General features: G+C 35.8%; 1 protein-coding gene and 1 pseudogene across 3 annotated transcripts in view; one reads left to right on the top strand and one right to left on the bottom strand.

Moving 5' to 3' along the window:
- The window catches only part of SLC2A13 (solute carrier family 2 member 13), a 384,555-nt gene that overhangs the window by 264,057 nt on the left and 107,166 nt on the right, over window positions 1-13,332 (bottom strand). The gene's annotated exons all lie outside the window — the stretch shown is intronic.
- LOC135364616 (small ribosomal subunit protein eS1-like) lies at window positions 8,787-12,954 on the top strand (annotated as a pseudogene).

The raw sequence follows: 13,332 nt of genomic DNA, 5'->3' as shown, positions 1-13,332 counted from the left end.
CACCTCTGCCCTATCTCCAAATGTAATCATATTCTCAGGTAGTAGAGGTTAAGTCTTCAACGTATGAATTTTGGAGGAACACAATTTAGCCCATAACATTCCGCTTCCACTCAGTCTCAGTGGAACAGTAAAAACTAGGAAATACTAAAAGGGGAACAAGCTCCACATGCAGGCTGAAATGCACTCCTCAAGGTTCAAAAGCTCCAGGTCCTCATCAAGAAAGCTAACAAGGTGGGAGGGCATGGACACTTACGGAAATTATGTTAACACGCATATGAATATCAACATGACTGAGGAAACAAAGGACAAACACTGGTATGTTCAGCCATTTTCAGCAAGATTCCGCAACTCTATCTGCTGACTTCGGCATTTACTTAAGCTGGGCCTTCAACTAAAAGAACTGCAATGCTTAAGTGGCTGCAAATACTGGGCAGGGCAACAGATACCAAGCTATTGTGTGATGACTGCAAATTTTCTTTCAAAGGGAACTATAAAAAAAAAAAAATCATTAAAAGCAGTTGCTGAGTAATTCTGACACTGACCTGGAATAAAAAGTCAGGTGAACAGACACATTTTCATGGCCTCAGCCTATGCTATGATCTTGTCTAAAAAATTAACATCACAGAACACTGCCATTAACACACACAAAAATCTTAGATTTCTACAGTTTTTACGATCCCCGAATATTTTCTCATTTCACTCTCATAATGATTCTGTGAGGCAGGGAAGGCAGGAAAAGATGAGGAAAATGAAAAAGAGTGAGGTTAAATGACTTGCTCAAGGTCACAAATTAATAACCAAGGGAATCAAAATAAGAATGAAAGTCTTTGGACATTTAAGTCAGCACTCTATTCTTGGGACGTAATGATGTTCAGGGTTATTGAAACTATAATCTTACAAAATTCACTTTATTTATTTTAGCACCACTGGGACATAAAGGTCTATAAATAAATTAGATTTGCTGAAATTCTGCACATAATCACAAAGTGAATTTAGTCTGAAGTAAAAATGATTCTGGTTTCGTCAATAAGTGTAACATTCTTAAGATATCAATCATCTTAAATTTTAGAAGGTTTTTGTTGAGGCCAAATAACTAGGTAATACAATAGAAGTTCAACATAAGAAAACAGATCCCCATAATTAATAATACAAGGCAACATTTAACCTAGTAGCTAGATGACATTATTAACTAGATAATGTTTAATCTACCACATGTATTTTCCCTAGGCTATAAATATTTCTTCAGCTAACTGAAATTAAGGAGAACTACTGGATAACTAGATTTTAATCAGGATAAAGAAACTAGGCTTATTTTTTTTTTTTAAGATTTATTTATTTTAATGAGAGAGTGCACGATCAGGGGGAGGGGCAGAGGGAAGGAGAGAATCTCAAGCTGACTCTCTGCTGAATGCGGAGCCCCACCGGGAGGGCTCAAACCCACAACTATGAGATCATGACCTGAGCCAAAATTAAGAGTCGGATGCTTAACCAACTGAGCTACCCAGGCGCCCCAAGAAACTAGGCTTATTTAGCATGAAGAGAAAGTCAAGTATCTGAATATCAACTATGATTAAACGTGTTTTATCAAGCGTTTACTCTATGCCAGGCTAAGTACTTTACGCACATTGTCTCAATCCTCACAAACCGCTCTATGAAGGGGGTTCTACTTTATATCCATTTCCAAATGAAGAGATAAAAGTGAGATTAATATATCCAATAACCCATATTTAAAATGTGGCAGAGCTACAATTCACACCCAGCTCTGACTCCAAAGCTTAAACTGCCTATCACTCTACTGCATTGATCCTGACCGTAAGGAATGACATATTGCTTATCACAACTGAAAGCAGGTGAAGAAATGGGCCAACAGAGTAACAAAAATAAGTACAATTTCCAAATAGCAGGCACTATGAAACATAAAATGAGTGCAATTTCCTTTAAAAGTCTTAAAAAAAAAATTATCTTCATTAATTCATTCTTTTATACAACAAAATTTTTGAGCACATGCCACAAATCAGGCACTCTCCTAGGTCCCCAAAACTCCTAGAGTATCATAATAATACAATCCCTTCCCCTGAAGGGCTCAAAGCTTTCTGAGGAAGATAAACATATAGGAAAGATTTTAGAAGGCATTAATAATGGTTATGGATAGACTAGGATTACATAACTACCTTAGGAAGGGGTTTCATAAAGCCACTTTTCACTCTCCTTGCAAGCCAGTGACATAATAACATTTTGTTAGTTGAGAAAAGGCAAATTGCTGATGGGCCAAAGTTACATGGAATACATAACTTTCTGACAGCCGGCCTTGATCCAAGGATAAAATTTATACTACCTAAATAAAAAGTAATAAACATCAATTTTATGTTGAGTTATATCTCAAAAAATTTTAAAGAAGAATGAATTGCATATCCTTCAGAATTTTACTCAAAACACCTTTTTGAAACTGACCTTTAATCATAATATGAAAGAAAGAAATCAAGTTATACTATTTTACAGAATCTGCTGATGAGCGGACCTACTACATCACAATGTCTGTTCTATAAGGACCAATGGAGCAAACTGGATCTCATCTTTCAATACCAGGAAAAGCTACACTTCTTGCAAACAACTGATAAATTTTTATCAAATAAGCATCATAAATGTAGTAAGTGACCATGTTGCCCCTTTTCCCCTGGCTATTAGCATTTTTTATAAAGTGACATTTTAATTAATTTGTATCTACCCCACTACGCACATACATACAAGAATTGAAAGAGTCTTTTAGAAATATGTAAGGTAAAAATAATCCCCCTAAAATAGTAAGTGATGAAACATGAGTTAGAGACCCTGGTTCTTCAAGTCTCATGGCTAAGTGACTCAGCAGGTTAGCGATACACATAGAAGAAACAATAAAACTGGTAAGAGTTTATAAAAGAATTACATAAGCTTGAAGATAATAAAATGCTAGTGATCATCCAATAATGCCCATACAAGGACATTACTGTCCTTTTACACAAAATATCCATTTGACCACTCACAGATGTTACATAGCATGTTCTTCCAAGGTAAGCCCCTCTACAAGGGGCCAACTAGTGACCCCAACACCCAGAAACATAGCAACCGGATGAAATCTAGCATACCCAATGTTTGTGGGGGTAAGGTGATATTTCCTTTTGACCTCTGACTGCCTACATATATGCCTAAGTCCTTCTGTCTCCCCATCCTCATACTGAAGTTGTCATCTTCCTGATATGGACCAGACACTGATGTGCAGCAGACTGCTTCAGCCATCAACCATGACTTCCCCACCAACAAGGAAAACTATAACCACAGAGTTAGTCATGGCAGACATTTTTAGCCCTTAAGGGTGTGGTTATCAACATAGTGACAGAAGACAGGAGGACCTCTTGGGACATGGAAACTGTCTACAACACAACCATTGAGGACATGCCCCTTGATGTTGCTAACCTCATTTGAGGAGGCTGTTGGGCCCAGCCAGGGTCCAATTCTGGGATCAAGGGACCCAGAAGGTGAGAAAGTTCAGGGACAGACACCTATCATACTTTCTTTTAATGAATGAATGAATATAAATTCTGGGGCAAAACAAAATGTTATATGGAGCATTCATCTAACCCAAAGGAATGTTTCAGTGTCCACAGTTCATTAAAATGGTTTTATTAAGATAAAATTCTATTATTACATTTTCCTGAACAAGTACTGTTACTGAGAACAGAAGCACAACATGTGTATTTGTTCTTGATGCTCAATATTTTTGCATTTTTCTGTCTACTGAGGTACTATCTGCAGATTCCTATCTTTATATAGGATTTAAATTCTGTATACACTGCAATATATAAACAGAAATAAAATATTTCCAACATTTATGTATTACACTGCCTGAGTGCTACATTTTTAAATAATTGATATTTTAAAATAAAAAGCAAAGGGAAACAAGCAAAATCAAAATTTTCATAGATAATTGAAACTACCTAGTTTAAAATCATCTTGTTCACATATACTCATTCACCTACCTTCAGTTCATGCTTTTTCATCAAAATAAGTTATTTTCAAGGGAAAAATATTTTGAGCAATCTAAACACTGAAATATTTTCAACATGAAACAATGTATAGGATAATATTTATTTGTCTTCACTTTATTAACCAACACTCAGAAATATCCATTTCACACTAAATAAACCCCAAGATTGTGGGATGAGTCTCCCCTATTAAATTTATTTTGAGTTGGAATACTTGAAATTTCTGTCAAATATAAATAAAGAATTGACATTTTTATGAGATAGTCAATCTTACAAATTATACAGATTCCTACTGTAGAATGACATAATTGAAAAGTAAACATGTTCTTACAATTTCAAGAGTGAAATGTCTAGAGGCTACTAAGCAAAGAAAGAAATTTTTTATTATTTGTAGCTATTATTATAGTTTCTTTTTGTTATTATCTCACCTTTATTCAAAAAAATTAAAGCAGTTAACATGTTTCTGACTTGGAAATTAAATTAAATATTTGTTTATTTCATCACTTTATACAGGAGAGTATATGGAAATTGGGCAAAGGAAATATTACATGTTAAAACCCAGTAAATTTGCTTTTAAAATGAGTGAATTTCTGGTACTAGTTCAAAGAACTCTAAATTCTGACAGCTATTAACACATTATCTAACTAGCAATTCTAGTAAGAATTTTATTAAAATGTTATTTACCAATAGTAACCCATTAGAAACATAAAATGAAGCATTATCAACGAATTACAATTCCCAGAAGACACTGTTTAGACTCTTCTGGTGGCAAAAACATAATTAACCATACCTAAAAATCACCTTAGAAGACTGAGCTTTACAATGAACAATTTCAGGTTATAAATGCAAATTACAAATACACATTATATGAAAAGGTGTTTTATTTTCAAAATAGATTTATACTTTCTTTACCCATTTCTTTATCCATTTACCCACTCCACCTCTGGCAACCACCAATCTGTTCTCTATCTATGAGGTTTTTTTGTTTTTTTTTTTTGTTTTGAATGAGAGCAATCATTGTGGTATTTGTCTTTCTCTGACCTATTTCACATAGCATAATGCCCTGAAGGTCCACACATGTTTTTACAAATGGCAACTGTTCATTTTTTTATATGAGTGAAAATATTCCATTGTGTGTATATGTGTGTGTGTGTGTGTGTGTGTCTGTGTAAAAACAATTTCTTTATCCATTCATTCACTGATGGACACTTAGGTTGTTTGAATATCTTGGCTACTGTAAATAATACTGCAATGAACACAGAGCTGTATATATGTTTTTAAAGTAGTGTTTTGGTCATCTTTGGATAAATATCCAAAAATGTAATTGCTTGATTATTTGTTAGTTCTACTTTTAAGTTTTTGAGGAAACTCCATACTGGTTTCCATAGTGGACACACCAATTTATATTCTGACCGATAGTGCACAAGGATTCATTCTTCTCCACATCCTCAATAACACTTCTTATTTCTTGTCATTTTAGTAGTCATTCTAATAGGGATAAGGTTGATATCTCATTGTGGTTTCCATTTGCATTTCCATGATGACTAGTGATGTTGAGCATCTTTTGAAGTACCTACTGGCCAGTCTTTGAAAAAATGTCTATTTTTTAAAAAAATTTTATCAGATTGTTTGGTTTTTTAAATCATTGTTTGGTTTTTCACTATTTTTTTGAGGTCTTTATATATGTTGGATAGTAGTCTCTTATCAGACATTTGATTTGCAAATATTTTCTCCCATTCACTAAGATGCCTTTTCATTTTCTTGATGGTTTCCTTTGCTGTGCAGAAGCTTTTAAGTATTACATAATCCCACTTAATTTTTCTTTTTGTTGCTTTTGCTTTTGGTGTCAGATTTAAAAAAAAATCATTGCCAAGACCTGTGTCATGGAGCTTATACCTTATGTTGTCTTTCAAGAGCTTTACGGTTTCACGTCTTACATTTAAGTCTTTAATCTGTTTTAATTTTTGAGTATGCTGTACAATAGTGGTTCAGTTTCATTCTTTGGCATGTGGCTATCCAATTTTCCCAACACCATTTACTGAAGACACTGTTCTTTCCACATTGTATATTCTTGGCTCCTCTGTTGTAAATTAATTGACCATATATTTGAGTTTATTTCTGGGCTCCCAATTCTGTTCCTTTTTTCTATGTGTCTGTTTTTATGCCAATAACACACAGTTTTAATTACTATAACTTTATCATATAGTTTGAAATCAGGGAGCATGATGCATCCAGTTTTGTTCTATCTCAAAACTGCTTTGGCTATTTGGGATTTTTGTGTGTGTGTGGTTCCATATAAATTTTAGGATGGTTTGTTTTATTTCCTTGAAAAATATCACTGGAATTTTGATAGGGATTGCACTGAATCTATAGATGGCTTTGAGTAGTATGGACATTTTACCAATATTGACTCTTCCGATCTACAAAGCAAAGTGTATCTTTCCATTTATTTGCATCTTCTTCAATTTCTTTTATTAACGTCTTACAGTTTTCAGCATTCAGGTCTTTCACCTCCTTAGCTAAATTTATTCCAAGGAATTTTATTACTTTTGATTCAACTGTAAATGGGATTATTTTATCTTTCTGATAGTTTTTTATCAATGTATAGAAACACAACAGATTTTTGTGTACTAATTTTGTATCCTGAAATTTTACTCAATTCGTTTATTACACAGTTTTTTGATGAAGTCTTTGGAGTTTTCCAAATATATCATGCTATCTACAAATAGTGACAGTTTTGCTAATACTTTTTCCATTTTGATGCCTTTTATTTCCTTTTCTTGCCTAATTGTTCTGGCGAGGACTTCCAATAGAAGTGACAAGAGTGGGCATCCTTGTCTTATTCCTGATCTTAGAGAAAAGCCTTTCAGCTTTTCATTACTGAGCATGGCATTAGCTGTGGCCTTGTCATATATGCCCTTATTGTATAAAGGTTCATTTCCTCCATACCCATTTTGTTAAGAGTTTTTAATCATAAATGGAAGGTGAATTCTGTCAAATGATTTTTCTGCATTTTTGAGATGATCATATAATTTTTAGCCTTTAATTCGTTAATGTGGTGTATCACACTGACTGATTTGTAGATGTTGAACCATCCTTGCATCCCTGGAATAAATACCCCACTTGATCATGGTATGTAATCCTTTTTAATGCATTGTTCATTGCATTAGCCAATTCAGTTGGCTATTATTTTCTTGAGGATCTTTGCACCTATGTTCTTCAGGGATATTGGCATGTATTTTCTTTTCCTGTGGTGTCCCTGTCTGATTTTGGTATCAGGGCAATGTTTTCTTGTTGCTTTTCTGTCTGAATGATTTATCCACTGATGTCAGTGGGGTATTAAAACCCCCTACTACTATTGTATTGCTGTCTATTTCTCCTTTTAAGTCTATTAATATTTGCTTTTGTATATTTAGGTGCTCCTATGTTGAGTACATAAATACTTACAAATGTTGTATCTTCTTGTTGGATTGAGCCCTTTATCATTATATACCACCCGTATTTGTCTATTACAGTCTTTGTTTTAAAATTTAATTTGTCTGATATAAATACTTCAGCTTTCTGTTGGTTTCCATTGACATGGAGTATCTTTTCTCTATGCCTTCCCTTTCAGTCTGTGTATGTCCTTACATCTAAAGTGAGTCTGCTGTGGGCAGCATTTATACATGGGCTTATGACTGTAAGTCCCAAAGGACTTAAACCAACAAAGAATTCTTAATCAGGTACCTTTCCCAGGGCACAGCAGGAGGCAACAGACCCAGGAGCTTAGTCTTTCTGTAAATAAGGCCTATCAGGTAAATGTTACGTCTGTGGTTTAAAGGGCAGCCTTCTAATTAAACATGCAGCACCTAAGTGCTGACTCTAATCCTTTTTAGAGACCCTGAAGGGCAGGAGCTATCTTTGTAATCTAGGTCTTCTGTGCTCCAGAGTACCAGTGATTCCTGGGGGTAGGGGGGTGGGAGCTTTACACAGGGCTGGTGTCCTGGTTTTTATGTCTGGTGCCATGGTTTTTGCAGCCACTGCCCAGGGGACACCCTTTGACTGCCAGGCTCTGGTGGCCAGGGGGGCTTGCATTTCTGGGTCCTATGATATTATGGCAATTAGAAAAATGGCTGTGGGCAGGCTGCCACCCCCAGGGCACTGAACAGACAGAACGAGGCATACCCCCTGTCTTTCTGTGAAGGAGGCCTCAGTTTGTTCTGGAGCTTTGGCCCGAGGGATAGGCTTCAGGTTTGGCATACACCTGGTGGATTACAGAGCTACTCCTAAGGAACGCAGGCTAGGGATGCCATTTTGATGCTCTCCCTCTTCCTCCAGCTCGCCCGTATCTTCCATAGAAGAGCTTATACACTTGTCTAGAACCTCAATTTCTGCAACTGTCAGCTAGGGAACACTGCCAGATCACCTGGCTAACAGGGCTTGTGCTTGAAGTCCCACAGGACTGTATGTATCCGCCAACTTTAAAGGTGCTATCTAAGGATCTGGCTTCTAGTCAGCCTGAGTCTAGGTGCTAAAAATTTCCCTTTAGGGACACTGACACATCTTGGCATATCCTCAACTACTGGGAGCTATTAAAAATATAATAGGTTGCTTGAACAAGCACAAAGGTTTGAGATCCGACAAATATTTGGGGCAGGGTTGAAAGACAAGGTTCACCCCCTACACAAGGCCACTTCTTCAAGACTGAGGAGAGGTGGTTGTTTTATCTACTGTACTGAAATCATCAGAGAGTCAAGCAAAATGAAAAAACAGAGGAATACGTTCTAAATGAAAGATCAACATAAAACTTCAGAAAAAAAACTGAATGAAACAGATAATTTACCTAAAGAGTTCGAAGTAATTGTCATAAAGGTGCTCATCAAACTGGGAAGAAGAATTGATGGACACAGTGAAAATTTCAACAAAGAGATGGAAAAATGTAAGAAAGTACCAAACAGAAGTCACAGAGCTAAAGAATATAATAATTGAACTGAAAAAGACACTAGAGGGGTTCAGCAGCAGACTAGATAAATCAGAAGAAAGGATCAGGCAATTGAAAGATGAGGCAGTAGAACTCATTCAGTCAAGGTGATAAAAAGAAAAAATGTGAAGACAGCTTAAGGGATTTATAGGACAACATTACATGGACTAACACTTGCATTACAGAGGTTCCAGAAGGAGAGAGAGGAAAAGGTGCAGAAATCTTGTTTGAAGAAATAATGGCTGAAAATTTCCCTAACCTGGGGAAGGAAACCAACATCCACTTGCAGGAAGCCCGGGAAGTTCCAGACAACATGAACCCAAAGAGACTCATACCAAGACATATTATAATTAAAATGTCAAAATTTAAAGAGGAGAGAATATTGAAAGCAGTAAGGGAAAAGAATTTACTATGTACAAGGAATTCCCATAAGAATATCAGCAGATTTTTCAGCAGAAACTTTGCAGACCAGAAAAAAGTGGCATGATACATTCAAAGTGATGAAAGAAAAAATGTATCATGTATGCCATGATACATTCAAAGTGATGAAAGAAAGAAATTCCAAACAAAAATACTCTACCCAGCAAAGTTATCATTCAGAACTGAAGAAGAGAGACTACAAGACAAACAAAAGCTAGAGGAGTTCACCACCACTAAACACCCTTTACAGGAAATGTTAAAGGGACATCTTTAGGCTGAAAAGAAGGGCACCGATTGGAAACAAGAAAACATACAAAACAATAGATCTCACTACAAAAGTAAATACACAGTAAATGTAGTGGATTAATCACTTGAGATACATAAGTAAAATGTGACATCAAAAATACAAAATATGGAAGGAGGGAGAGTAAAAACACTGAGTTTTAGAGTGGGATCAATGTTAAATTGTTATTAACTGATAATAGACTATTAGAGATACAAGTTGTTATATATAAGCCTCATGGTAACCATAAAGCAAAATCTGTAATACACAACCAATAAAGAGAAAAGAATGTAAATATACCACTAAAGGGAGTCATCAAACCACAAAGGAAGAGAGCAAGAGAAGAAAAAAGGAACAGAACAACTATAAAAACAGGCAGTAAACAACAAAATGGCAATAAGTATATACCTTTCAATAATTACTTTAAATGTAATGGACTAAATTCTGCAGTCAAAAAAACAAAGTAGCTGAATGGAGAAGGCTTTCTGTAACAGTAGAGATATTTCTGTAATAGGCTCATATAATACAGATATAATACAGATTCTGAAACTGTTCTTCAATGATGGCCACTTGACTTGATACAAGTTACAATTTATTCATTCTGCAACTTCTCACATCAGTATTTGTCTAATTCCTGGTCTCTGGAGGTTACAGTCATCAAGGAAAAAAATTATAAAGTACTTCTTTCTCAGCTTAAAACTATTTTTCAAAAACTGCATGCCTCAACATGAATTGGATCTCCTAGAACTCTGGTAATACACTGTGTTTGAATGTTTAAAAACCCACACAATGATTTAACAGAAAAAGACATTACTCCTCTATACTGGATTTGAGCAGAGCAAAAAAATACACCATATGAGATTCTGATCTGCAGGGTGAGGATGATTAATAATTCATAACAAAAACTACAAATAAATCATTTAAATCTGTGATTTGTGAGAAACACTTAATAGGCCTATCAGCCACAGTCCCACTACCCTGTGCTATTTTCCACCTTCACCTTCTCTCCCAGTGAAGAATGATGAGATCATAACAGGGGTAGGACAGGACGACATGTTTCAGAACCATCTAGAAATGGAAACTTCATCAAATACATTACTGTAAATTAAGTTATATAACCAGGAATAAAAATGACTTCTAAAAAAAGCAATACCTATTGAGAACTTATAAGTTATGCTAGCCTCAACTTCTGCTTCAAGCAGAACAGTGTATTAATTGCTCTAGTAACTACAATCTTAGATCAATTTCAATACATATGATTTTTAATGCAGTGCTAGCTTCCTAAGAAAGTAGTTATCTCCAATGATCAATGAAGATGAGAGACAAAAACAATACTTAACCAAATAAATGAGAGCTGAAAGCAAACAACAACAAATTTAAAAATCAGAGTTACCTTGTATGCAAATACCTGTAAGCGTTCTTGTATACTTAGGTATAAGCCTTGGGCATGTTGCATAGTGGGGTAGTAAATTCTGAGACTTTTATTGAGGTGGATTATCTAAGGGGCTAACAACATCCCAAATCCCTAATATGCCTTAACCTCTGATATAAAAAAACAAATACTCTCCAAATAGAAGAAACCCTCAATAAGTACTGTTTTTTAACTTTAATACATGTATTGAATCTACAATTTATTGAGCACTTACACATTTTTTTCATTATCTCATGTAATAACACAAACAAAAACACTACAAAATGGGAACAATTATTCCCATTTTATAGATGAGGAAACTGAGATATAAAAAGTTTAAGTAACTTTTTAGATATCCAAAGACACAAAGCTAATAACTGTTACAGGTGGGATTTAAGCTCAGACAGCCTAATTCCAAAGCAATATTCTTAACTATCACTTATTCTGCTCCTTGTACTTATGCAAACGATAATTATAATAATAAACTTTTATGTGCTTGTGTGCCTAGCATTGTTTTAACCCATTTAGATGTACTGACTAATTTAATCCTCACAAAAACCCAATGAAGTTTACAGATGAGGAAACTGAGGCAAGGAGAGGATGGGCTCTGAAGCCAGGTACTCTTACTTCTGAGCTTATGCTCATAACCACCTCACCATTCTGCTTCATGAATACTGGTTCATTTAATCCACTGATCAACTATCTAAGGGAGTTTCTATCCCTGTCCTACATATTGATTCCTACAGAGCAAGGAAATAAAAGTGCATAAGAAGGCAAGAGGCTTCTGGGAGGCAGCAAACCAAGACCCCTTCCTCAGTTCCCTCAATAGTGAAGTTAGGGAAATGTGTGCAGGGACATGTTTCCACAGCAGACCAGGAGACCTCCTGACAGTAGCTTAAGTGGCAGGAATGTAAAACAAGATCTCTGAAATAAAAATATATGCACTGAGGAAAGAAAGCACTTAGGCTGGCGACCTGTGCCCCACACCAGGATTTGAGGGCTTGTGGAGAAAGAGCTCAATACAGCAGAACATATAACTACTGCACGGTGTGCCTCTGGACCAGCTGCTGTACTTTAGGGACCTACAGTGGAGTCTAGGTTTATGAACCAAACAAGAGTTGGAATCTGTAGGCAAAGGCAGGTGCCTCTCACTACCACCTCCAAAAAAAACCTCCCACTTTCTACTCCCTGATCTTTGGAACCTTCACACATATGGCCTTCTTTATTTTATTATCTATCATTTATTATCTTTCTGTTGTATTACATGGCCAAAGAGACCTCCAGATGTGTCAATACAAAAAAATTTTGGAAAAATACTAGTCACAAGACTGCAAGGAACCAAAATTGATGTGATGGCCTTAAGGGTTTCTGAGCTAGCCTTGCTAATCTGCAGAAGATGAATTTAGAAAATTCAGCCTAATTACTGAGGATGTTCAAGGCAAAAACTGCCTAACTTTCATGGCATGGATCATGACAAAAGGTGCTCTATGGTCCAAAAAATGGCAGATCATGACTAAAGCTCATGTTGATGTCAAAACTACAGATGGTTATTTGCTTAAATTGGGGTTAGTGTTGCTTAAAAAACACCACAATCAGATTCAGAGGACCTCTTAGGCTCAGCACCAAATCCAGAAGATGGAAATCATGACCTGAGAGATGCAGACAAATGACTTGATTCCAGATAGCGCTGGGAAAGATACAGAAAAGGCTGGCCAATCTAGCTTCTCCACTATGCTGTCATTATAAAGGTAACCGTGCTGAAGAAGCCCTGTTTGAATTAGGAAAACTCAGGGAGCTTCCCAGTGAAAGTAATGGTTCTGGAAAAGCTATTGGGGATAGGACAGGTGTTAAAGCTGAATGAGCTAAAAGATATGAGACGCCGGTCAAGAATCTGCTTAAAATTCAGACTTTTAATGGTGATACACAAGAAACCTTATTTACAAAAAATTTTTCTTTTAATAATGTGACTAGGTTTGTAATTATGAGATTGTAAAGCAAGTCAAATAATTTCAAATGTGTAATGGGAACTCATTATTAAAACAACTCTACTGTTGAGATATCTATAAATTCAGTTTCTCAGACATAAAACTTACTTAAAATGAGGTAAAACTGAACATTGAATCAAATGTCTATTTTTTTCAGTTGGGCAGGGAGTAAGTTTGAAGCACCTACGCTGGCCAACCTAAGTCACACCCAAACTTTGAGAAGTCTTAGAATTAATCCAGCCTCCCACAGACGA

The sequence above is a fragment of the Mirounga angustirostris genome, unplaced genomic scaffold, assembly GCF_029215605.1.
Source record: "Mirounga angustirostris isolate CCGP_5_RB_7025 unplaced genomic scaffold, mMirAng1.0.hap1 SCAF_5, whole genome shotgun sequence".
In the NCBI taxonomy this organism is placed as follows: domain Eukaryota; kingdom Metazoa; phylum Chordata; class Mammalia; order Carnivora; family Phocidae; genus Mirounga; species Mirounga angustirostris.
Note: the sequence above shows the minus strand (reverse complement) of the source record. Positions and strands in the feature narration are given on the sequence as shown.